The sequence below is a fragment of the Crocodylus siamensis genome, chromosome 2, assembly GCF_052110815.1.
Source record: "Crocodylus siamensis isolate JL-2025a chromosome 2, ASM5211081v1, whole genome shotgun sequence".
Classification (NCBI taxonomy): domain Eukaryota; kingdom Metazoa; phylum Chordata; order Crocodylia; family Crocodylidae; genus Crocodylus; species Crocodylus siamensis.
Genome location: NC_143396.1, coordinates 293,430,818 through 293,453,902, shown reverse-complemented (window position 1 = coordinate 293,453,902; position 23,085 = coordinate 293,430,818).

Sequence of the window (23,085 nt, the reverse complement as noted above, 5' to 3'; positions counted from 1 at the left end):
CAGGCTCGTATCTCCTGAACTAAGCCTTTGCCACAGCTTCCACTTAAGACGTGATTAACGTTATTAACCAGTTAATCACCAGACCTGATTAGCTAGTTAATTGTGTCTTAAGTTGTGACCTGACCATGTAGTGAAGCAATTAACGACATCATAAAACAAGGAATAAGCCACAAAGATGTTCCACAAAAAAAGTGGAATAACTTTGTGGCTGGTTCCTATCATGTCATTAACTGAATGTATGGTCTGGTATGCCTACCTGGATGGGAGCCCAGATCAGATGATAGATAGGGCTCCCAGCCACAAGAGCACAGGGTGATGTCATGATGGATGAAAGGCATGATGGGATTTGACACTCAATCCTACAGTCAAGCCTCCTGCCATGCATTTGTGGATCACACATCAGCTCCCATTGCACCTTTACCTGCACATCTGGTAGGGCCTTATAATTTGATGAGTTAATTCTCGCGGGAATAAAACCAACCTTTACAATTCAAGCAAAAGGGGTTCACTGTCAGAGAAGTTACTTCTGGATAAAGGATTAGTCTGAATCCTAACCAATGATCACTGTATGAAATAGGGTTCGTCCTGTTCCCCCCCCCCCGGTAAACAAATATTTCCATTTATTTGAAAACTAGCCTGAATTAAAACTGGATTTTGAGCCTAAAGGAACACAAGACCTTGACAGATTAAATTATAGCATAATAGTAATTAACTTTAGTTAATAGCAAATGCAGATGTTTTCTCTCTCTTCTATACACACACACACACACACACAAATACACACACACACTCTCATGTATGTATGTAAGTATGTATGTATGTATACACTAGAGCTGTGCAAGGCTTCAGACAGAGCTTTGGATTCAGAGAAGCTTTGGACGCTTCGGGGTCCAAAGCAGCACATCTGGGTCAAAGCGCTGGTCTCGTTTGGCTTCCCGAAAACGGTTCGGAGCCGCCTAGGAGATCCGGCCATAGGTATAATGGGGAACCAATAAAATATGTATAACTTTGTTGTTTTTGGTCTAATTTGGATGAAAGTTTTAGGAGTGGTAGACTCTGCAGAGAGCATGAAGCCTGCCAAGTTTCAAGAAGTTTGGGGGGAACTGCCCCTCAAGCTGTGGACAAGCAAAACTGGTGCCATGGGTGCCACTGCATGTGCTAAGGCGCAGCGGGGTGATAGCTGCAGGTGTGGTGGCCCCTGCTGAGGCCACGATGCCTGCCAGCCATAGAGGAAATCGGTGCAGGGGGGTTCTGGGGCCCTGCACCCTAGCTGCTGACAGACAAAACTTGTGTCATAGGTGCTCATGGGACTGACAGTCTCTGTCTTGGGGAGTGGGAGACATTAGTGCAGGCCTGGCTGCTAAGCTGCTGTGTTCCCACTTACCAATCAATCATCATTCACTCAGGGACCAGCTCAACACACCCGACCTAGCTAATGTTGCCAGTTAACTGCCATCAATTAGCACCTACAAAACCAGGCTAAGGAGAGGAAAGAATCAATACAGACAATCAACTGCCCCAAGACAGACACGGTCACGGCCATCCGAAGAGGCTGGATCCAAAGCCGGATCGGATCGCTGCTGACTCGCACAGGCCTAGTATACACACACATACATACATATACATATACATATACATATACATATACATATACATATACATATACATATACATCAAAGAGTTTCATAACAGACAAATACAAATACATAGATTGAGTCTGTGTATAACTAGTGATTTTCTCTTCATGTATCAATAACACAATTTCACAAGTGACTGTGAATTTCCTCCAGGGCCATATTTCATCCTTTTCTCTAGTCAGAAAACTGTTTCATAAAAAAAAATCCCTAATTCATCATCACATGCACTCGAAAGCGCTGCCCTTTTCATTGCCTGTGATGCTAGCCATCTGCTTTTGATAGTTGCCTTTGCATCTCTGTCAAAAATTGAAAAAGACTCTCATCAACTTTTAGAGATTTCTCTCCCATTTCTGCTCAGGCTTTCACGTCTCCTGTGCATGCTGGATAAAAGATTTTTTATGACTTGGAAGGAAAACAAACCACCAGGTTCCTTTAACAGAAATGAAAGCACATACAGCATTTTAAGTTGCTGTTTCTGCTTTTATTTTTACATTTTCTTTTGTCTGAAAATAAAAAAAACCCAGAAAGCTGTTTGCACAGCAGATTGTTTCAGATCCAGTGTGCTTAGCATTTTAAGAACTGCTGAATAGTTGAGACTAACTAGATCAATGACACCTGCACTTACAGTGTACAGGAGCTGCCCTCATTTACAACTGTGTGACAATGCTCCATCCTTTGGTGTGGCCGTCTCTGCCACCCGGCACACTGAGAGCAAGAACTCCAATCTGATTCAGGAACACCTCCGGGATGCAACTGGGAGGAACGGTATGTGATTTTAGAAGATACAAACACATGGTGCAACCCTGCCGAATGCACCACTGCAGTGCATGCTCCTACAGCCTATGACGAAGCACAGGCAGCCCTACCCTGAAATCGGTAATCTATATAAAACAGGACCAATATTTTTTAAGCAGGCTGACAGCATGCCTGAGCTGCTCACCTTTGCACTGTGATGAGGTACAATCATAGTCTTCATGTTGAATGACTGTAATGAAGGACAGCTATACTCTCCACACCGGTGCAATGTCATGTGATTTGCTTGTTAGTCAACCAAAGCACAGCATAATATATAACCTATGTGATTTTCATAACGTGCTGTGTTGGAACTCTGTAACCCAACTGGGTAAATAAGTATAGGCTCCTAATTTAACACCTAGATATGAATTCAGGTTGGGGTTTTCAAAAATACCAAAATGACCCCAGGTTGTAAGACCCATTGGCCTTGGAGAGAATTTGCTCCTAGATCACTTACACATGTAGAGGGGGTTTTTCAAAGTTGCCTAAACACACATCTAGGGTGCACATAGGTTTGAGTACTTGGGTTAATTTTATCTGTGGGGATTTCAAAGCAGCCATGGGAATAAGTTTCCAACTCTTGTTGATGTCAGACAGACACCTAAAAATCTTCCTATGGCCTCCTCTAGCCATGCAATTCATGATTGCTGTCAGAGCATGTATTTTCAAACTCTGTGGAAACCCCCTTGCTTGAGGGAAATGCAGGTCTTGGAGTTATCTGTGTATGACAAATGCCTCTATCATCAAACTAGAGGACCAGTGGTCGTGTCTCCATGAGATACTAAATAAGCAAGTAGGTCATTACTACTCCTCAGTAGCATTGTGTGGCATAAAGTGTGATGTGATGCTACTGCACAGTGGCAATGAGCTACTACCCAGTCAGCGTCACCAAGAAGCTGTTCAGGGATGCTATTGCACAGTAATGCTGGTTACTGTGCAGTCATTTACTTGTGTATGCACAAGTACCACATCCTAATAGGCAAACTTGAGATTTGGCCATTTTTTGGAAGAACTCAGGGCTAACTGGGGCCTCTCAGGCCATTCTCCTATATTTCCAAGGAGCTGGCCTACTCACTGTTGACTCCAACTTCATGTGCTCTGTAGCTATATCAGAAAACCTGGAGGGACGTGGGCAGTGGGGTCCCCCAGGGTTCGGTCCTCGGGCCCGCACTGTTCAACATCTTCATCAGTGACTTGGACGAGGGGGTAAAAAGCACCTGTTCTAATTTGCTGATGATACTAAGATATGGAGGGGTATGGGCATGCTAGAAGGAATAGGCTACAACTGGACGTAGACAGGTTACAGGGGTGGGCGGATGAGAACAGGATGGGATTCAACACTGACAAGTGCAAGGTGCTGCACCTAGGAGGAAGAGCCAGCACCATCCCTACAGGCTGGGAACTCCCTTCTCATCTGTGCAGAGGCGGAAAAGGATCTTGGAGTCATCACTGACTCCAGGATGAACATGGGCCGGCAGTGTGGGGATGCGGTCAGGAAGGCCAACCGCACCTTGTCCTGCATCCACACATGCATCTTGAGCAGGTCCAGGGAGGTGATCCTCCCCCTCTATGTGGCACTGGTCAGGCTGCAGCTGGAGGACTGCGTCCAGGTCTGGGCGCCGCACTTCAGGAGGGATGTGGACAGCATGGAGAGGGTCCAGAGGAGGCCACTCGCATGGTCAGGGGCAGCAGGGCAGGCCCTATGAGGAGAGGCGACGGGACCTGAACCTGTTCAGTCTCCAGAAGAGAAGGCTGAGGGGGATCTTGTGGCCTGTTATAAATTAGTCAGGGGGGACCAGCAGGCACTGGGGGAGTCCCTGTTCCCCTGAGCACTACCAGGAGTAACAAGGAATAACAGACATAAGTAGGCAGAGCGCAGATTCAGGCTAGACGTCAGGAGGCGACTTCACGGTCAGGGCGGCTAGGGTCTGGAACCAGCTTCCAAGAGAAGTGGTGCTGGCTCCTGCCCTGGGGGGCTTTAAGACGAGGCTGGATGAACACCTGGCCGGGGTCTTTTGACCCCAGTACTCTTTTCTGCCGTGGCAGGGGTCAGACTCGATGATCTGCTCATGTCCCTTCCGACCCAACCAACTATGAAACTATGACACTATAAAAACCAACTAAAAACCATCCAAGTGTGTCCCACCGGTGAGAAGAAGGGAAGACCAGGACTCATCAATACCCTGCCATTGCAATGACATAGATGGAGTTAGAGTAATGCCCACCCAGATGATCCTTGTAAGAGGTGTGTGCCCCGTGCTACACAGGCAAGCAGAAATCCCTGCAGTCTCTTCAGTCTTCCTTCCTAACTCCATGTCTAGTGATTGATTTGACCCTGGAAGAAGAGCAAGACCCTCCAGACAAGTAGCTGAGAGATCTCTAAGTACCAGCAGGAAATTCAGTGCAACCCAGTCAGAACCATCTACCTTGGGCTGTGAGTAAGGACATGGTGAGAAAAACCCCGTGAAGCCACCGAAGCATTCAAACTGTTGACATCTACTTCTTTGCAGTGAAGTATCTCATATCTACAGTGTGCTTGAGGATGCCCTACCCCCTTACTCCTCCTTGAAAGCACCAGATGCGGTATATGAGAGGTGAAACAGCTCTGGGGGCATCCGCCATGGCTGCGTTGGACATGCATGCATTGTGGGTCTTGAGGAAAGTGGCAGAGATGTGTCTGGAGTGCCTTCTCAGTGCATGTCAGAGGAAGAGGGTGGGCCAGGGATGCAATGTGGTGTAACCATACCCCAAGACCTTCAAGTTTCAAGCCTGGTGCCACCGAAGCCAACAGCAAACCTTCAGTGAATCCTCCTTCTGTAGACTCCCAACCTCCTTCGTGGAGGGAGCGATGGGTGGGGAGTGCCATGAGAAGGGTTTCCACTACAACGTTAATGCTGTTTTTTGTATTAAGAGGAGAGAACCCGATTGCAGCAATATTAAAAGTGTTAATAAAACTGTTTCAAGCTGTCCTACAAATTACCTCCTGCTGCCTCAGCTCTCCCAGAATCTCAGAGCAGAATAAATTAAGTCCAAATACACTGTATAAGCTCTTTACAAACAGTTCAAATGAACTCCGAAGGACTTGGGAAAATTGTATTTATCACTCTGATAGTGGCATAATGAGGGGAATTGCTGATGTCACCAACTCTCTTTCTTTCGTAGCGATGAACAATAGGGTCCTCAAATGCACAAATTCAGTCAAATTAAATTTAAGGCTGGCACCATGACACTGGTTTAAAGTTTATTTGATTCATTTCTTGCCGCGTTCCATTTGCTGATGCTTGTTCTCTGCGGTGGAGTCATCGTAAAGGGGGAGCAATGGGGAGAGTTTTCAAAGACAATGGTGCCTTTAATAGACGATGTATAGATGGGAAGAAGCAGGTCACGAATCCTCAACAACTATATGTGAAAATGGCATGCAACGGGACTTGTGCTCCTAAATCATTTCTCCTTTCAGAACACCCGGGATGAAATGAGAAGAGGAGTAGAAAGGACTTCCTGAGCCATCAAGAACCGACTGCTGCTATCATGGAAAATCGTATCAAGGAATCACATCATCAGGTCCCACAGCCTGTCAAGCTCAGCAGAATAGATGGGATTCATTGTCCATCAAAGTCAATTGGATCCTTTTCATCGACTTCAGTGAGAGCTGAGTCAGGCCCCCACCTCTTTCTAGCTTACAAGTCCAGGGGTTAATGAGCACCTGGGATTTTTAATCATATTTGGCAGTTTTTCCACAAACTCCCTGCTACATTAAGCCACCTGTACATCGCAGCATATGGAGCTCTGCATGCTACTCCTGCGGTTTGCAACGACCGTTTTGGTCACACCGCCCTGATACAACCTAACCATGATAAGTCTAATATGTCCAGCTCACCAAGCTTTCTCCTTGTTCCTCCACTACCATCACCAGGAATGCTGTACTCCTTCTGGGACCCTCCTATTCAATCTCCTTTGCAGCCATTACTTAGACTGATGCTCTTTGGATAAATGCTTTTTAATTTACCCTGTACAGGTAAGCCTGAGTGTCTCCTTTGCTGGATTTAATTGCTCCATGCCTGTTGTGACGCAGCAGAGAGGAAAGTGAGACAAGCAGCTAGCAAACCCCTCTGGTGCCCTCAAGACCTGGAGAATTCAAGCGGGCCTGAGCATAACCCAACTCTGCAGTCTGTTTTGCACACCTGGAGATCAACACCTTTAGCACAGTTGGGCCAAGATTCGGCAACACAGTGAGACATGCACAGTATGGCAGGCAGCCTCTAAATTTTTTTTTTCACTGAAGACTTGAGGGTTGAAAGGATTTCAGTACTACACACTGCTCCCTGGGATGGGGGAAGACTGGAAGGTCCTGGGCCTTGTGAACTGACTCAATGCCTGAGCTCTCACCTGCAGCAGGTGCAAAACTGCATGGTCCCATCTCCTTTCCCCCACAAGCCTAGTGTTGGGCTTCTGAGGATGAGCAGGACCCCCATTTGGGTCATGGCATAGTCATCCCATTGCACCCTTGCTCCATTAACGTCCCAGTATTGAGTCCATTTGTCCTGCATGGTGGTCCTCCCACCAGGGCTGCAAATCACAGCATAGCATCACTGTGGCTGACCAAGCTCCAGCATTAGCTGTCCTGCCTGGGGTCAAGAGTGTCTTCCTGTCCTCCTCTGCGGGGTTTTCCCCCCTTCTCCATGGGGCTCTCTGGTTTCTCTTCTTGCCCAGTTTCTTACCTGTGCCACCAGGAAGCAACTCCATTCCCTCCTGGACTGCTGGCCCTCCCAGCCAGATCCCGTGGGCAAATCTTCCTGCTGTTTGCCTACCTCTTCACTCTCTCCAGATCTTCAGGTTGGGAGAGTTGTTGGAGCATCAGTTATTGGAGGTAGCTGAAGGCTGATATTAAATCCCCTGTGCTCATGTAAGCAGATATGGGTTATACAGTATCCTGGGCTACAAATCTGTATTAGGTAGTTCTCCAACGTTAACAGTGTCTAGTGTTAGTGTGAAATGTCTCTAGTGTTAACATGAAATGCCCACAATGTCTTTTGCCTTCAAGTTGACACTAATTAAGACCAGAAACTGTCTTCTTTGAAACTGGGTGGTAGTACTAAAATAACTCTGTGCTTCTGTGTGATAAATTAAAAATAGTGAGATAGATTCTCAGCTGGTAGAAACTGGCATGACATCCAGCAAAAACAGTTCATCATTTTGCACCAGCTGAGAATCCAGCCAGAGTTTACAAAAAAAGACACGTAGAAATGGGAATTTCCAGAAGACACTGCTACACATTTTAAAAGCCTTCTCTGGGGAGCATTAAAAAATATGCAGGAAACAAAGCTGTTCCTTTCTCCCTGACATTGGTACAAATAATTAAACTTGTTTATTGGACCAGATAGTGCAGTGTATTGTTATTAAATGACCCTGTGTTACTATGACCCCTGGTGATTCTTTATTTTCAGTTTTCCTTGACTTGCGCCTTTTTCTTGTGCAGAAAACTATTCATTTACATTCTCTGCATTTCAGGGGCAGCCTGGGTTTTTGTCATTTTACAATTCATTTCCCAGATTTTTCTCACTGGTGAGAAGAAAGGATATTTATAGGCACCGCGCACAAGTTTTGACCAGTTTGACGTCTTTGTCTTCTAAAGTTCTGCTGAATTTTTTGCCATGTTTCTAAGGATTTCTTCTCACCAGCAACCCAGCATTGCAAGAGCTGTTTGCTCATTATGTTTGCACACTGCTTATAATAAGCTCTATGTTAAAGACTCCTCCACACATTGATGTTTTCAATTGCAACTTTAAAGAAGCAGAAGTATCCCAGGGAGAAGCTGCCAGACCCAGTTGTAAAAAAAGAGAGAGAGAGAGAGAAACGGGTAACTTATTTCCAATAAAAATCAGTGATGAGTTTAGTCACTTCTCTTCAGTGACTTATCTATGAAAACACTGGGGTTTTTTTGGTATTTGTTCAGTGAATGGACTGTTTCTTTCTGTTTGTGGGTTGCTCATATGAAGTGTTTGTTTTAACAAGTATAGATGCTATGTGTGCATGCACTACTGAAGAGCAGACCTACAGCACTCAAAAGGCAGAAGAAGCAATCTTTGAGCCAACTGTTTCTTTACTGAGTATGTAGGCCTGTGGGGTCAGGCCAACTCTCAGGATCTTAATATTGTGCTGTTAGACAGGAGGGTGACACAATTGCACGTATACAAAAACACAAATCATTTAGGTGCATACACATGCACACTACCAGCTTAGGCACATGCATACCTATCACCAATTCAAGCACATATACTATACACCCCAGAAATTAGACACAGATCACTAATTCATATATCATGCACACAATGCCATATATATACACACACACACACACACCACTCACACTAGCATCTCAGATACACACACGTTCAAAATAACAAGTCTAGGTTCATGCACACCTATCACCAGTTTAAGCCCGTATATGCTACACACACCAAATTTAGACAGAATCAGTTACCAACACCTGCATATCCAATACACATATGTGGATTACTAATTTACATACCACACACACAATGATATCTATATGTGTGTGTGTGTGTGTGTGTATATTCACTAATTTACACACATACCACCCACCTACACATACACACAGGTGAATTCCTAAGTTGGGTGTTGTGATGCATATGTATGTATGTGCTCAGTGTACTTGGGATACCTGGGGAAAGGTTAAGGTAAGAAAGTAGAGGTGTAGGGAGTTAAAGTTACCAGGACCAGGATTACAACCGGTAGACTACAGGGGCCTGGGCTGAAGAACTGAGGCTGGGGGTAACTTTACATTAATTGATCTTAATTGATTAAAAGACAATGCCCAAAGCCTGCAGAACAGGGAAGCGATACCGGCACAGAGTCTGGGACTGGAGCCAGAGCTACGGGGGAGCTGAAAAGGTAGGTAGGGAGAGAGAAAAATGGGACTAAGGGAAATTGTGGATGTTAAAGAGGGGCTCTTGATGTGGGGAGCCAGAGGATGGCTCCAGGGCAGCTAGAGAAGTTGCAGGGAGCGGCAGTAGGTGCTGGGAGCTGGAGAAAGGCTCCAGCTGCTGGAGAAAACTGCAGGACAGCCACGAGGAGCTGGGAAGCTGCGGGCAGGGGGTGACTACAGAAGGTGCCGGGGAAGCCTGAAAACAGCAGAAAATCACAGGAAAAGAGGCAGGAGGGACTGAAAGGCAACAGGAAAGTGGAAAAGCAGAAAAAGGCATCAGAAAGTCACAGGGAAAAGGCAGTAGATGGCCTGGGAGGCTGAAAGGCATCAGGAAAGCAAGGAGAGGCTGAGAGGTGGCAGAAAAGGGGAGATGAGATTGGGAAACTGGCGGGAGGTGGTGCTGGAGCTGAGCGAGAGAGAGAATGAGGCTGGAATTTAGGATACGGAAGGGACTGAGATTCAGTAAAACAAGACCCAACTCAGGGTTGCAAATGACAGTGGTTTTATTGAACAGGGGAGATAGTGACACAATATCTTACTGGTTCCTTTCCATCCACCCCCACCCCCCCCCCACACACACACAATGGCAGTAGGGGTTAGAGAGGCTTGGTGCAGGGGCTGAAGTCCACTGAAGTCCAGGAGGAGAAAGAGAGAGACAGTCCAAATTGTAGGAGGAGGTGTGCAGGTAATATTTACCTATCCAGTCTGGAAAGGGGTCCTTGTTCAGTAGGTGTTGTCCAGACGGTAGTCGCCAGCAGGGCCTCTGGGTGGATAGGTGGTGTGGCATGGTGCTGGTCCAGATAGAGAGAGCATCCCATTGGATCTGTCTTCACTTCCTTGTGTGACCCTAGTGACAGGAGGCATGCCCAGGCAAGGGTCAGCCCCGGCGTACTGAGCATGTGTGCTCCGTGCAAGGATGTGCAGTTTCAGGTGTCTGTAATGGTGAGAGTTGCTGGTTCTGCAGAGTCTTCTGTCTTTCAAATGTTGGTCTTGTCTCTGTTCCTGGGTGAGGTCTGTGGTTCCTGGATGAATCAATGTGAAGTGATGGCCCAGTCGTTACAGGCCATTCAATAGAGGCCTTCTACCATTGTATTTCAATCATTCCCAATCATTCTTATTCATCAGGAAACCAATTTACATGGGAGGGGTATGTGACTCATACAGCTGCAACATGGGATGCCCAGGCAGGGGACAGAAGATGAATGCTTGATATATAAAATGGAACCTCAGCATGACTTTGGTTCACTGACAAACACAGGCCTAAACTCTACAATATCCATATGAAACAATAAAAATCAATACAAACGTGATAATAATACAATATACAACAGTAAAAATCAATACAAACCTAATTATAATACAATATAAAACAGTGGATATCTAAAACCAAAAACTTGCTACCAAAATAAAAATGTTTAAAGCTTATCCTACATCTTAGCTTACTTATACTTATCTATAGGGAATAAAGGGAGAGAAAAAGTCAGAAATGGTTGGGGAAGGGGAGCGAATGCAATAAAAAAAAAAGAAAAACGAAAAACTGGGGTTTTGCTACAAGTACAGGCAAGATCTAGCTGAGAATCAAGGAGGAAAAAACATGCTTTTTTACAGACAAGATCTAGCTGAGAATCAAGGGGGAAATGGTTTTTACCTGTTTTCATTAAAATTTGACATTTTCTAAAGAAATCACATTGGAAACATTTTGGCAAGCTGTAATATTTTGCTTATATATCTATATCTATATCTATATACACACACATACATACATATACATACAAATATATACAGGCATACCTCGTTTTATTGCGCTTCGCTTTATTGCGCTTCGCAGATATTGCGTTTTTTACAAATTGAAGGTTTGTAGCAACCCTGCATCGAGCAAGTCTATCAGCGCCATTTTTCCATTGGCACCATTTTTCCAACAGCATTTGCTCACTTCGTGTCTCTGTGTCACATTTTGGTAATTCTCACAATATTTCAAACTTTTTCATTATTATTATACTTGTTATGGTGATCTGTGATCTTTGATGTTACTTTAACGGATGAGGAGTTGCTTCTTATGGATGAGCAAAGAAAGTGGTTTCTTGAGATGGCATCTACTCCTGGTGAAGATGCTGTGAACATTGTTGAAATGACAACAAAGGATTTAGAATATTACATAAACTTAGTTGATGAAGCAGCGGCAGGGTTTGAGAGGATTGTCTCCAATTTTGAAAGAAGTTCTACTGTGGGTAAAATGCTATCAAACAGCATCGCAAGCTACAGAGAAATCTTTCGTGAAAGGAAGAGTCAATCGATGCGTCAAACTTCATTGTTGTCTTATTTTAAGAACTTGCCACAGCCACCCCAACCTTCAGCAACCACCACCCTGATCAGTCAGCAGCCAACAACAACGAGGCAAGACCCTCCACCAGCAAAAAGATTATGACTCACTGAAGGCTCAGATGATGGTTAGCATTTTTTAGCAATAAAGTATTTTTTAATTAAGGTATGTACATTTTTTTTAGACATAATGCTATTGCACACTTAATAGACTACAGTATAGTGTAAACATAACTTTTATATGCACTGGGAAATCAAAAAATTCATGTGACTCGCTTTATTGCGATATTCGCTTTATTGCGGTGGTCTGGAACCGAACCCGCAATATCTCTGAGGTATGCCTATATATTTATATATAGATAGATATATATATGCAGCAAAATATGAGTTTCTTTGTAATATTTAGAATGTATGGATGAATAAGTGTAGAGTGACTGAAAAAACACTGTATGTTGCATGTTCACAAACAAGTTACCACATAAGAAAATATGAAAAGTCTGATAGACTAAAGGCCCTGACAGACCTTTATAGACCTGATAGGCCCTCTAGTCTGATAGACTAAAGGTCCTGAATCTATTCAGCCTCCACAGGAGAAGACTGAGAGGGGATCTGGTGGCCATCTATGAACTCACCAGGGGGGACTAGCAGAAAATAGGTGAGGCTCTGTTCCCCCGGGCACCACCTGGGATAACAAGGAATAGCGGCCACAAATTGATTGGGTTCAGGATTGATATCAGGAGGCATTACTTTATGGTTAGGGCTGCCAGGCTCTGGAATGGGCTCCCAAGGGAGGCATTGCTTTCCCCTACCATGGGGATCTTCAAGAGTAGGTTGGATAGCTATCTGGCTGTGGTATTATGATCCCAGCACTCATTCCTACCCAGGGCAGGGTGTTGGACTTGATCTGTTCAGGTCCTCTCCAACCCTAGAAACTATGAAAAGGTTGAAAAAGCAATTCTGAATTTTCAGTAAGATAAGCAGAAGAAGCAAGGTTTACAACTCTGCTGTAATCCTTCAATGACCAAAGGTTGCAATAACCTACCTTCTGTTTCAGTGGTTGAAGATTGCAGAAACCAGAGTGAGAAGAATCTCATAGCTTGTAAAGACCCAGACACCAGCAGAAAAAGAGAAAAACAACTTCAAGGTCCATAGATATGAAGGGAGACAGCCATTATAAAAGGTGGGCAAGAACTAAGAAGCTTTGGGTCTGTTTTGCACAGCAACAGTGACGGAGCATCGGTACGCATATAACAAGATATCTGGCTCCACTGTCATGCTCAGCTTAGCTGGCCACTAAGCTGACTTGAGCAACTGAAAGACTGATAGCATCTGAGCATCTCCAGAAGAGTTTGTGTGTGTGTGTGTGTGTGTATGAGGTCTTTAAGGTTTTTGAAGTCTCAATAAATGTGGCATATTGCCTTGTCCCCTTGATAAAGATCCTGCTCATTTTTAATATACTGTATGCCTTATGTGTACAACACTAAAGAACCAACCCCTTCTCACCCCTTTCTGGAAGGGAGGATGTACCAACTTGATGCGATGCACCTTCTAAGTAGCAAAGGGCATGGAGGTGCAGCTCCTAAATGCCTTTGCTTAATAACAGCACATGAACATGCTGGTGTTCTTCACCTCTTTTGGTTTGGGTCCTCTCTACCTCTGGAGCATGTGTGGGATTTTATTCTTGTAGGTACAGGTATAGTGTTATTTAGGAATGCTGCTGGGGCTGGATGTAGCTGTGCTGTTTCTGTTCACGAGGGCAGAAATCTACTACGTTTTTGTGCATCTAAAGGGCAGTTTTCTAGACCCCTAAGTGGCACTTTTGGCTCTTATGGGTAGGTAGCAATTCTACTTCCCCTGCAGTATGGTTAAATGTGCATGTGTACACTGAGCATGCTCAGCAGACTACATAATAGCTGGGTATGTGTTTAGGTGCATACACATGCCTCCCCTCACTCCCCAGCCAAAAACCCATGACTAAGGGATGCTAGGTTCAGAAGATGTATTGTGAATTGTCAGAAGTTTCTACCAGTTTTGGGTCTGGTACTTTGCACAAAGGCAAGAGTCTCCAACAATTTTTCTACTCCTATATTAATATTTACACAATAAGATGCATCCTTTCACCTTCTGCATGGTACCATTCCAGCCAGTCCTTCACATTTTTTTTCAGGGTCTCTGGATTTTATTAGAATCATTATTTTCTCCCAGCATTAGGCCGTTCTCCACTGTTCCATCTGGTTTTACCCATCCAAAATCTCTTATCTGATTCAGAGACTTATTTTACTGACCTTTGTTCGAAATGATTCATTGCTCTCTGCTTTTGTCACCATTTCCAGTACCATATCTGGTCCTTGCCCTCCTGCTAGCTAACACAAACCCAGACATAGTGGGGGTCACTGAAACTTGGTGGGGCCCTACACATGACTGGGGGTAAACATCAAGGACTATAGGCTGTACAGGAGAGATAGAAAGGGGAGGAAAGGCAGGGGTGTGGTGCTCTATGTCAAAAAGCAATACACATCCTCAACAAACAGCACTGGACTGTCTGGGAAGACTGAAGTGCTCTCAATCAGAATACAAGGGGGTCAGGGGTAAGGGACTTAATGGTGGGGCCACCCACCCAGGGGGAAGAGCTGGACCAGGAATTCACAGGTCAGCTTGTGAAGGCAGTTAAGTCAAGGGATGTGGTCATCATGGGTGACCTAAACTATCTGTACATCTGCTGGGAAAAGCAGTCAGCCAAGTCTCACCACACACAGAGGTTTCTCGCTGAGATACAGGACCTCCATCTAACCCGGGAGGTGCACAGTCCCACCAACAGGAATGCCCTGCTGGACCTGGTCCTGGCCACAGGAGATGACCTGCTAAGTGTACTGTGGGTTCTTGACCACCTGGGCAACAGTGATCATCGCCTATTGGAATCCAGCACAGGGTGTCAAAGGCTTACAGCAAGGCAACAGTCTTAGACTTCAGGAGGGTGGATTTCAATGAGGTAAGGAGACTATTCAGGGAGGCACTGAGGTCCCGGAGAGGTGAGGAGTTGGGAGTCCAAGAAGAGTGGTAGTTCCTTAAGGAGATGATCCTCCAAGCCCTAAGGGCAACAATCCCAATGTGGATCTAAGGGGGCAAGAGTGCTCAAAAGCCTCCATGGCTCACCAAAAGCATCCAGGAACATCTCAAAGCCAAAAAGGAATCATATACCCAATGGAAGGGAGGGGCCATCACCAAGGAGGACTATACCTCCATTGCTCAAGACTGTAGGTGGGCTGTTAGGAAGGCCACGGCGGAGATGGAACTGAGACTAGTGACCCAGATCAAGGATAACAAGAAATCGTTTTTTAAATACATAGGGGAAGGTAATGTAGGGCCTCTGCAGTACATACTAGGAAATCTGGTGGTTACACCAGACAACCAAGCTAACCTCTTTAACAATTTTTTTGCCTCCATGTTTTTGAGCAGCGACTGGGCATTCCCTCTACTGAGATCCCTGACAGACCCAGGGGAGGCACTGCCAGGCCCAGGGTCAGCGAGGACCTAGTTAGGGAACTTCTGGTGGGACTGGACATGTTCAAATCAGCAGGTCCTGATGATCTCCACCCCAGGGTGCTGAGGGAATTAGCAGAGGTCATGGTAGGAGCCCTGGCATGGCTTTATGAACACTCGTGGTGCCCTGGTGAGGTGGCAGAGGACTGGAAAAGGGCCAATGTGGTCCCCATTTTCAAAAAAGGGAGGAAGGAGGAGCCAGGAAACTACAGGCCCATTAGTCTTACCTTGGTCCTGGGGAAGCTCTTTGAGAAAATTATCCAGGACCACATCTGCGAGGGACCAGCAGGATGCTCATGCTTAGGGGCAACCAACATGGGTTCATTTGAGGCAGGTCCTGTCAGACCAACCTAGTGGCCTTCTATGACCAGATCACAAAATCCTTGGATGCAGGTGTCGTGGTGGATGTAGTCTTTCTGGACTTTAGGAAGGCCTTTGACGCTGTCTCTCACCCCATTCTCATTAAAAAATTAGGCAACTGTGGTGTCGATGCTTACACGGTCAGAGGGATCACAAATTGGCTGGAGGGCCGCACCCAGAGAGTAGTGGTAGACAGGTCTTTTTGGACCTGGAGGGACGTGGGTAGTGGGGTTCCGCAAGGCTCAGTTCTCGGGCCTGCACTGTTCAACATCTTCATCAGTGACTTGGACAAGGGGGTGAAAAGCACCCTGTTCAAATTCATGGATGACACTAAGATGGGGGGAACAGTGGGCACCCTGGAGAAGAGGGACAGGCTGCAACTAGATCTGGAGAGATTACAGGGGTGGGCGGATGAGAACAGGATGGGTTTCAATATGGATAAGTGCAAGGTGCTTGACCTGGGGAGGAAGAACCAGCACCATACCTACAGGCTGGGGAACTCCCTTCTTGTCAGCACAGAGGCAGAAAAGGATCTTGGAGTCATCACTGATGCCAAGATGAACACGGGTCGGCAGTGTGGGGATGCAGTCAGGAAGGCCAAGCGTACCTTGGCATGCATCCACAGATGCGTCACAAGCATGTCCAGGGAGGTGATCCTCCCCCTCTATGCAGCACTGGTCAGGCCACAGCTGGAGTACTGCATCCACTTCAAGAGGGATGTGGACAGCCTGGAGAGGGTCCAGAGGAGGCCACTCACATGGTCGGGGGCAGCAGGGCAGGCGCTACGAGGAGAGGCGACGGGAACTGAACTTGTTCAGCCTCCACAAGAGAAGGCTGAGGGGGATCTGGTGGCCATCTACAAACTGGCCAAGGGGGCCCAGCAGGCAATGGAAGAGTCCCTGTTCCCCCGAGCACTACTGGGAGTACCAAGGAATAACGGCCATAAGTTGACTGAGAGTAAGTTCAGACTAGATATCAGGAGGTGCTACTTCACTATCAGGGCAGCTAGGATCTGAAACCAACTTCCAAGGGAGTGGAAGGTACTCTCCCCATGGCAGGGGGTCGGACTTGATGGTCTACTTAGGTCCCTTCCAACCCTACCAACTATGAAACTATGAGATCATGTGCACCTGTTTCTCTGAATTTTCCTCTTTGCATCTCATCCCTCTACCAAATTGCAAGAGAGAAGAGCCGATGCAAGGATTTCTCACCCAGGGTCATATTTCCTTTTCAAATCTGGCCTTAGTCTTGGCTGGGTCAAAGCAAGAGGTTTTTCAAGGATGCTCAAGGAGGTTGAAGGGTTTAAGAACTGTCATCAATGTGCTCATGACATTTCTAGCACCTCATGACTATGGCAGAGAAGCTCTACTCTATTTGACCAAACATCAGTACTTTCCACCCATGAGATGGAGATCCTAGGGGGCATCCTCTTGCTCCAAAGTCTTCCTACTGGAAAGATGAAAGGGAATTTGATGCTGTCTTTGTCCAATCTGACTTTTCAGCAGTTAAAATTTAGCAGACTGAACTGATTTGCAGTACAGAGCTTGTGAAGGGTGGTACCTAGAGTGGGCAAGCCGCACTGTTCCCAAAATCTGTATTTGCTCAGGTCTCAGAGGTCTAGCCAATCTCAAAGTGCACCAGTGCTGTTCTGGTTTGCAGTAGCCACTGAGCTAACCCATGAAGAGTACACTGGCTTTCTGCTATATGTATGTTTGCCACTTGCTGGAGTTCCTTCTCCTCCTTGGGCCTTACTGTCTATAGTAGTTACCACTGTGAATGCTCTGTAGCCACAGCATCTGAGTTTAAAATGTCCAGAAAGAGAACCTCTAGCTTCCAACATGCCAGGCAATTGTATTGTAATTGCTGCTTTGAGAGGCTGCTGAACAGTTTTATTGCTTCCACCCCCAGCACTGTTTCTGCTACCACATTTATTCTGAGAAATCCAGAGTTTAACATTTTCCTGTGTGCCTGCTGCTAATGCCATATTTCTCCGCTATGCTGAATGGATGCCTTCCATATCTTATGAATCTTTCTGATACTGACTACATTCGTGTCACCATATGGGTTATATGTTCCCTTTCCTCTTCCTCAGGGATTCAGTTCACTTGTTATCCATTTCAATTATTTTGAGTATTTCTTCTGTACTTATTAAGATCACTGCAATAGGCTTCATCCCAATCTTTGGAGGTGTTTAAGACCCAGCTAGAGAAAGCCTTGGGTGGGATGATGTAGTCTGAGCTGGTCCTGCTGTGAATAGGCGGTTGGACTAGATGTGACATCCTGAGGTCTCATCCAACCCTCATTTTCTAGGATTCAGATCCTTTTCCATACTCTGTATTGTATCCAAAAAAAGAGTACTGCATCACTGCTGCTAACCTGAGCTGTAAAACAACTTATCTGCCTCAGGCCTCGCACAGGTCACCTCCACTGCTTCCACCTAGTCCAGTTCTCTCCAATGCTTCTGGTTTCATAGACCCTCGTGGGGGATTTCTGGCATGATCTGTATGAAAACCATAGTTCTTTTTTTGTTGCTGTTCCTGACACTACAAGTTATTGTGGTTTAATCTGCTGGCAGGGGTGGAGATCCATGGAGGACAGTATTAGCAAGGATTTTCAAACACATCCTTGCTCTCAGCAGCTGACATGCACAGTACCTTCACACCAATACTTGTATTTCTTTCGACAGGACAGAAGTCTGATGCTCTGATGTGCATAAATGCAATTTTTCTACAGCTTCTGGCATACCACCTTACTGCCAGTACCACTGCCTCTAATTTGCATTAAAGCCATGGTTTGAGGAGACTTGGAGACGTGGCACCATTGTACTAGGTCAGCAGCTCCAACCTTTCTGTGCCACATCCCTGCTTCTGCCTGGGTCATGATTATCTTTCCATTTCCAATCCAAGCCCAGGTGCTTTAACTGACCATCCCTGGGGCTCTCCACCCCACTCATCAGCACCCTAGACTGTGTTTTAGGTCATGGCCCTTAGTTTAGGAAGTGTTGCACAAAGTGCAGCACACTTCCTCAGCAAACACCGACTCTCTTGCAAACTCCCTTAAGGCAAGATAGAGAACTTGACTGGGGTACAAAGTTGTGTGGTAGGTTTGTGCAAAGCTAGGAATTGGGACCTGAGAAACTTCTGGGAAACAAGTGGAGAGACACAAAAATGAGACCCTAGAATAGACCTTTGGGCAACACAGTCTCTTCAGATATCGGAGAATGGTAACACAGTGACTTGAACCTGAGGGTCTTATCTTTTAGGCAAATACCATAGGCATCCTACTATATCTGTGGTATGATGATGCAGATACATACTCCACACACACCAGCATGTACATGCACACACCCACCATAAGTACTTTCTTCATTACTTTTTTCATTCAGTCTCAACAAACAGACATTTCAAAAGACATTCATTGCACACATTCATTGCAAGCATCACCAGTACATTCAGAGCTCTGGTGTAGCTTGGCTACAGCCTCTGAGAAAGTGGTGTTGTTCTGGGAGCAAACCAGGGAACAGACTGTGCCTCTAAGTGCCAGCTGACCCCCAGGCTGTCTCCCAGGGGGCAGAGTGTTGATCTGGTTCTTTGAAGGAGAATGGGTAAGTGCCTTTGAGCATCTCAGGGTTGATTGGAGGAGGGTAGCTTTGGCCCTTGAGCACTGTCTTCCAGGTGTGTGGCCTTGATTTAGTGTTTGTGCTTTGATTTGGTGACCTGGCTGATAACCCTTAGCAAGGGGGCAGGACTCTTTCTAAGCTTGGCTAGGTTTAAATCCAACTAGCAGAAAACATGGGAGCAGCAAACAGGGAGAAACTAGCAGCTGATTTTCTGTGACAGCACAAGAATGAGTTTGGGGACTTCACTTTATTGGCTACAGATTTGTCTTTTCAACAAGGATGGTCAGAGAGTGTAACATGCACTGGATGGCCTATGGCCTAGGTTTGGCAGGACGAGGGAGGAGACTTCTTCTGCATGAAGTGTTTGCTAGAGCAAAAGGTGCATGTTCTTTAAGAGGAGCCAAGCAGCTTCTGCAACCTCAGGGAGGCAGAGGACTTTTGGCCCCCAAAACCAGGCAAGACTACAGCAGGTCTCCCAAGGAGAGGCAATGGAGCTGAGTAACAAGGATGCCTTAAAGCATTATAGAGAAGAGGGTTGGAAGGACATTCAGACGTCACTGCCTCCATCCCAGATCATGCATAGGACAAACACAAGCAAACACAAGTGTGTTAAGAAACACATTTTTGTTTGTGTAGGTTCTACTGCTTGCGTCTTGGAAGAAGAGCTAGAGATGGTTATTTAGAGAAGAAAGACCATATGGCTGGCATTGTTGAAATATGGTAGGCTGGCCCATTTAAATAAAGACAGAATGGGAAGAAGGAGGGCTGGCTGGCTGCCTGCTGTGAGTTCCTAAGCAATTCAGAATTGCACCATCTTGAACCCTTAAGGACAAATATTCTAGCTACAGTTAAAGGGGCCACACTGGACAGCCTCTTTTATGGATTACCAACTCTTACTAGAGAATGGTCCATCAGCTTTTGAAGCATCTATATATAATGGGCACGCCTACAAAAGATGCTATGGTGACATAACATTGATAGGCACGAACCATGACGTTACCACTACTGTGCAGTAGCAATGAGCTATTGCATGGTAGCTCATTGCTACTGTGCAGTAGGGCTGGAAATGACCCAGGCACCGCCGGGGCTGCGTATTATTGGTGGATACTGTGAAGTCATTTAGTACTTGCTTTAGTATTAAATGACATAGTATTTATAAGTACTAAATGATTGCACAGTAGGGCTGTGCAAAATGGCACTGCTCCATTTTTTTATTTCAGTTTTGAGGTTTGGACGGAACAGGGTTTTGTTTTGAATTTCATTTTGAGTCGAAACAGTTGTTCTGTTTTGCTTCATCAAAACAGTGAAGCTCTTTTGATACTATTTTGATGTTTCACTGGACCATCGGGCTGGGGAAATTAACTCAGCCCAGTTGGGCTGAGTTCCCAACCCCACCCCAGGATCAGGTTGGGGAAACAAACTCAGCCCAGCTGGGCTGACTTCCTTTTTGCAGCCCGATCGTAGTTCTGGGGAGGGGAACTGAGCGATCGGGTTCAGTTCCCTTCCCCAACCTGATCATGGTGCTTGGGAGGGGAACTGAGCTTGGGTTCAGTTCCCTTCCCCTGAACTGTGATTGGCTTCCTGCAGCCCAGCAGCAGGAGACGGGGAGAGCCAGGGCTGTGCTCCCGGCTGCTGCTGGCAGCACAGCCCTGGATCTCCCCTGTCTCCCACCACCTCTCTGCTGGTTGCTTTGAAATTCAAAATGTTTCAAAAGTTTAAAAACATTTCGACTAGCCTCCTCTTGTTTCAAGCTGTTTCAAAGCCCTTTGTTTCAATTCAATTTTGCTGTTTTGAGCTCAAAATGTGTCAAAACAGTGTCAAATCAAAACAGCCAGCAAAAATTCGCACAGTCCTACTGAACAGTGCCAACTGTGCAGTGGGACACATGTGTAGATGCGTCCAATGTATAGAAGAAAAAATGTTAATGTGGATGACTTTGCATAAGCATGATATCGGCTGTCATTGTCCCTCTGTCTTCCCTGTCACAGATTAGGGTATTATGTCTTGTGGTTCTGTCAGGTTTGGCTATAGTTTTACTAACTGGTTAGACAATGGATTTGTACAGAATTGTTTGATCTTGCCTCCAGTGAGGGGTTGGACCAGACAGCTTTTTATGAGGTACTTACTAGACAATTCATGAAGCCAATGACCTGACTGCCTTTGAATTATTAAACATAATAGAAAGAAAATTCTGCATTCAGTAGAGGACAACTCAATATTGGATTTCATTCTGGCAAGCATGAAAAAGTTAACAGCTGACCTGAAAATTAGAAGTGCTTAAGTGATTGATCTAGTATATGGGTGGACAAACTGTAGCTCATGAATTACACAAGGCTCCTGCACTGTTTAATTATAGCCCTTAAAGAAAGAGATGTATTAATTAAGACTTCATTTTTCCCCTTTTTGTATGCTTATGCTATTGCTATTTTTTTTGCATTTTCTTCATCTCTAGTTACTTATTCTGAGAAGTCATTTAATAACAAGTTTTTTACTTGAGCTGGATGCTGTGTGCATCCACACATTGACTCTGGGCATGTGAATCTTGAAAGTTTTCTGTTCCAATGCTCTTGGCTGCTTCCGTTCCTCTGAAAGGACTGGCAGAGGAGATCTTGGAGCCCTTGGCAATAATATTTAGGAAGCTGTAGGAGATGGGTGAGGTACCAGAGGATTAGAAAAGCTCCAGTGTAGAGATTCTTTCTGAAAAAGGTTAAAAGAAAGAACTGGATAACTACAGACCAGATAACCTCACTTTGATATCTGGGAAGTTAGTGGAGTATATATATATAGACATCAACTTGCAAGCATCTGGATGAGGAAAGGCTGGTTATGAGCAGCCAGCATAAATTTATTAAGAACAATTAATGCCAAACAAACACAATCTCCTTCTTCAACAAAATATTTACTTGGTTGGATGAAGGGAAGGCAGTGGACAGAGCACATCTGGACTTCAGCAAGGTCTTTGACAAAGTCCCACATGATTTTCCCATAAACAAATTGCAGAAATGTGGGCTGGCTAAAACTGCCCTAAGTTGGACAGACAACTGGCTGGACAGCCACAAGCAAAGGATAATTAAAAATGAATCTGTCGGAAGGATTACAAAGGTCAGTCCTGAGTCCAGTTCTCTTCAACAGGTTTCTTAATGTTCTGGATGCTGACAAAGAAAGCTTCCTGAGCACATTTTCAGACAACACAAAATCAGGCAAGATTGGACTGGAAAATTCCTTCCTTTTTTATGTCCCTGGACAAGATACTTAGCAGACTTTGCAGATTTGTTGGAATCTGACAGGTCTTCACCACAAGTGCTTCTGCTGTGGACTCGAACTTGAGACCTCCAAGCTATTAACTGTGTGCTTTAGTGCCTGCACCCCTCCAGCCCCCAACTGGAACCTGGAATATGGAAAATGGAAGAGACCATTCTTGACCTAGTCCTAAGTAGTGCACATGATTTGATGCAAGGGGTAAGTGTTACTGAGCCACTTTGCCATAGTAACCACAATGCAACTGGGCTTGACATTCATGTAGGAGAAAGCAGACCAAAAGAAAGGCAGCAAGATTTATGGCAGTTACAATGGCAATAAGCAGAGAAAAGGCTAATGAGTAGGGATCTACTTAAGTCATGGTGAGCAAAAGGGATATTCATGGGCAGCTCATGGTGCATGAAGTCTATTTCATGGCCTTTTCATGGTGATCCCACCCCTTGCCACTGATTGGCAGACCACGCTGTTTGTTGTGTGGCTCTGCTCCTTGCTGCTGGCTGGCCAAGACAGCTGTCTGACATGTGCCCCTCCCCCCATCCTCACTGATTGGCTGAAAGGGATGCCTGTGATATGGCCCTGCCCCTTGCTACTAATTGGCGACTTATTTTTAG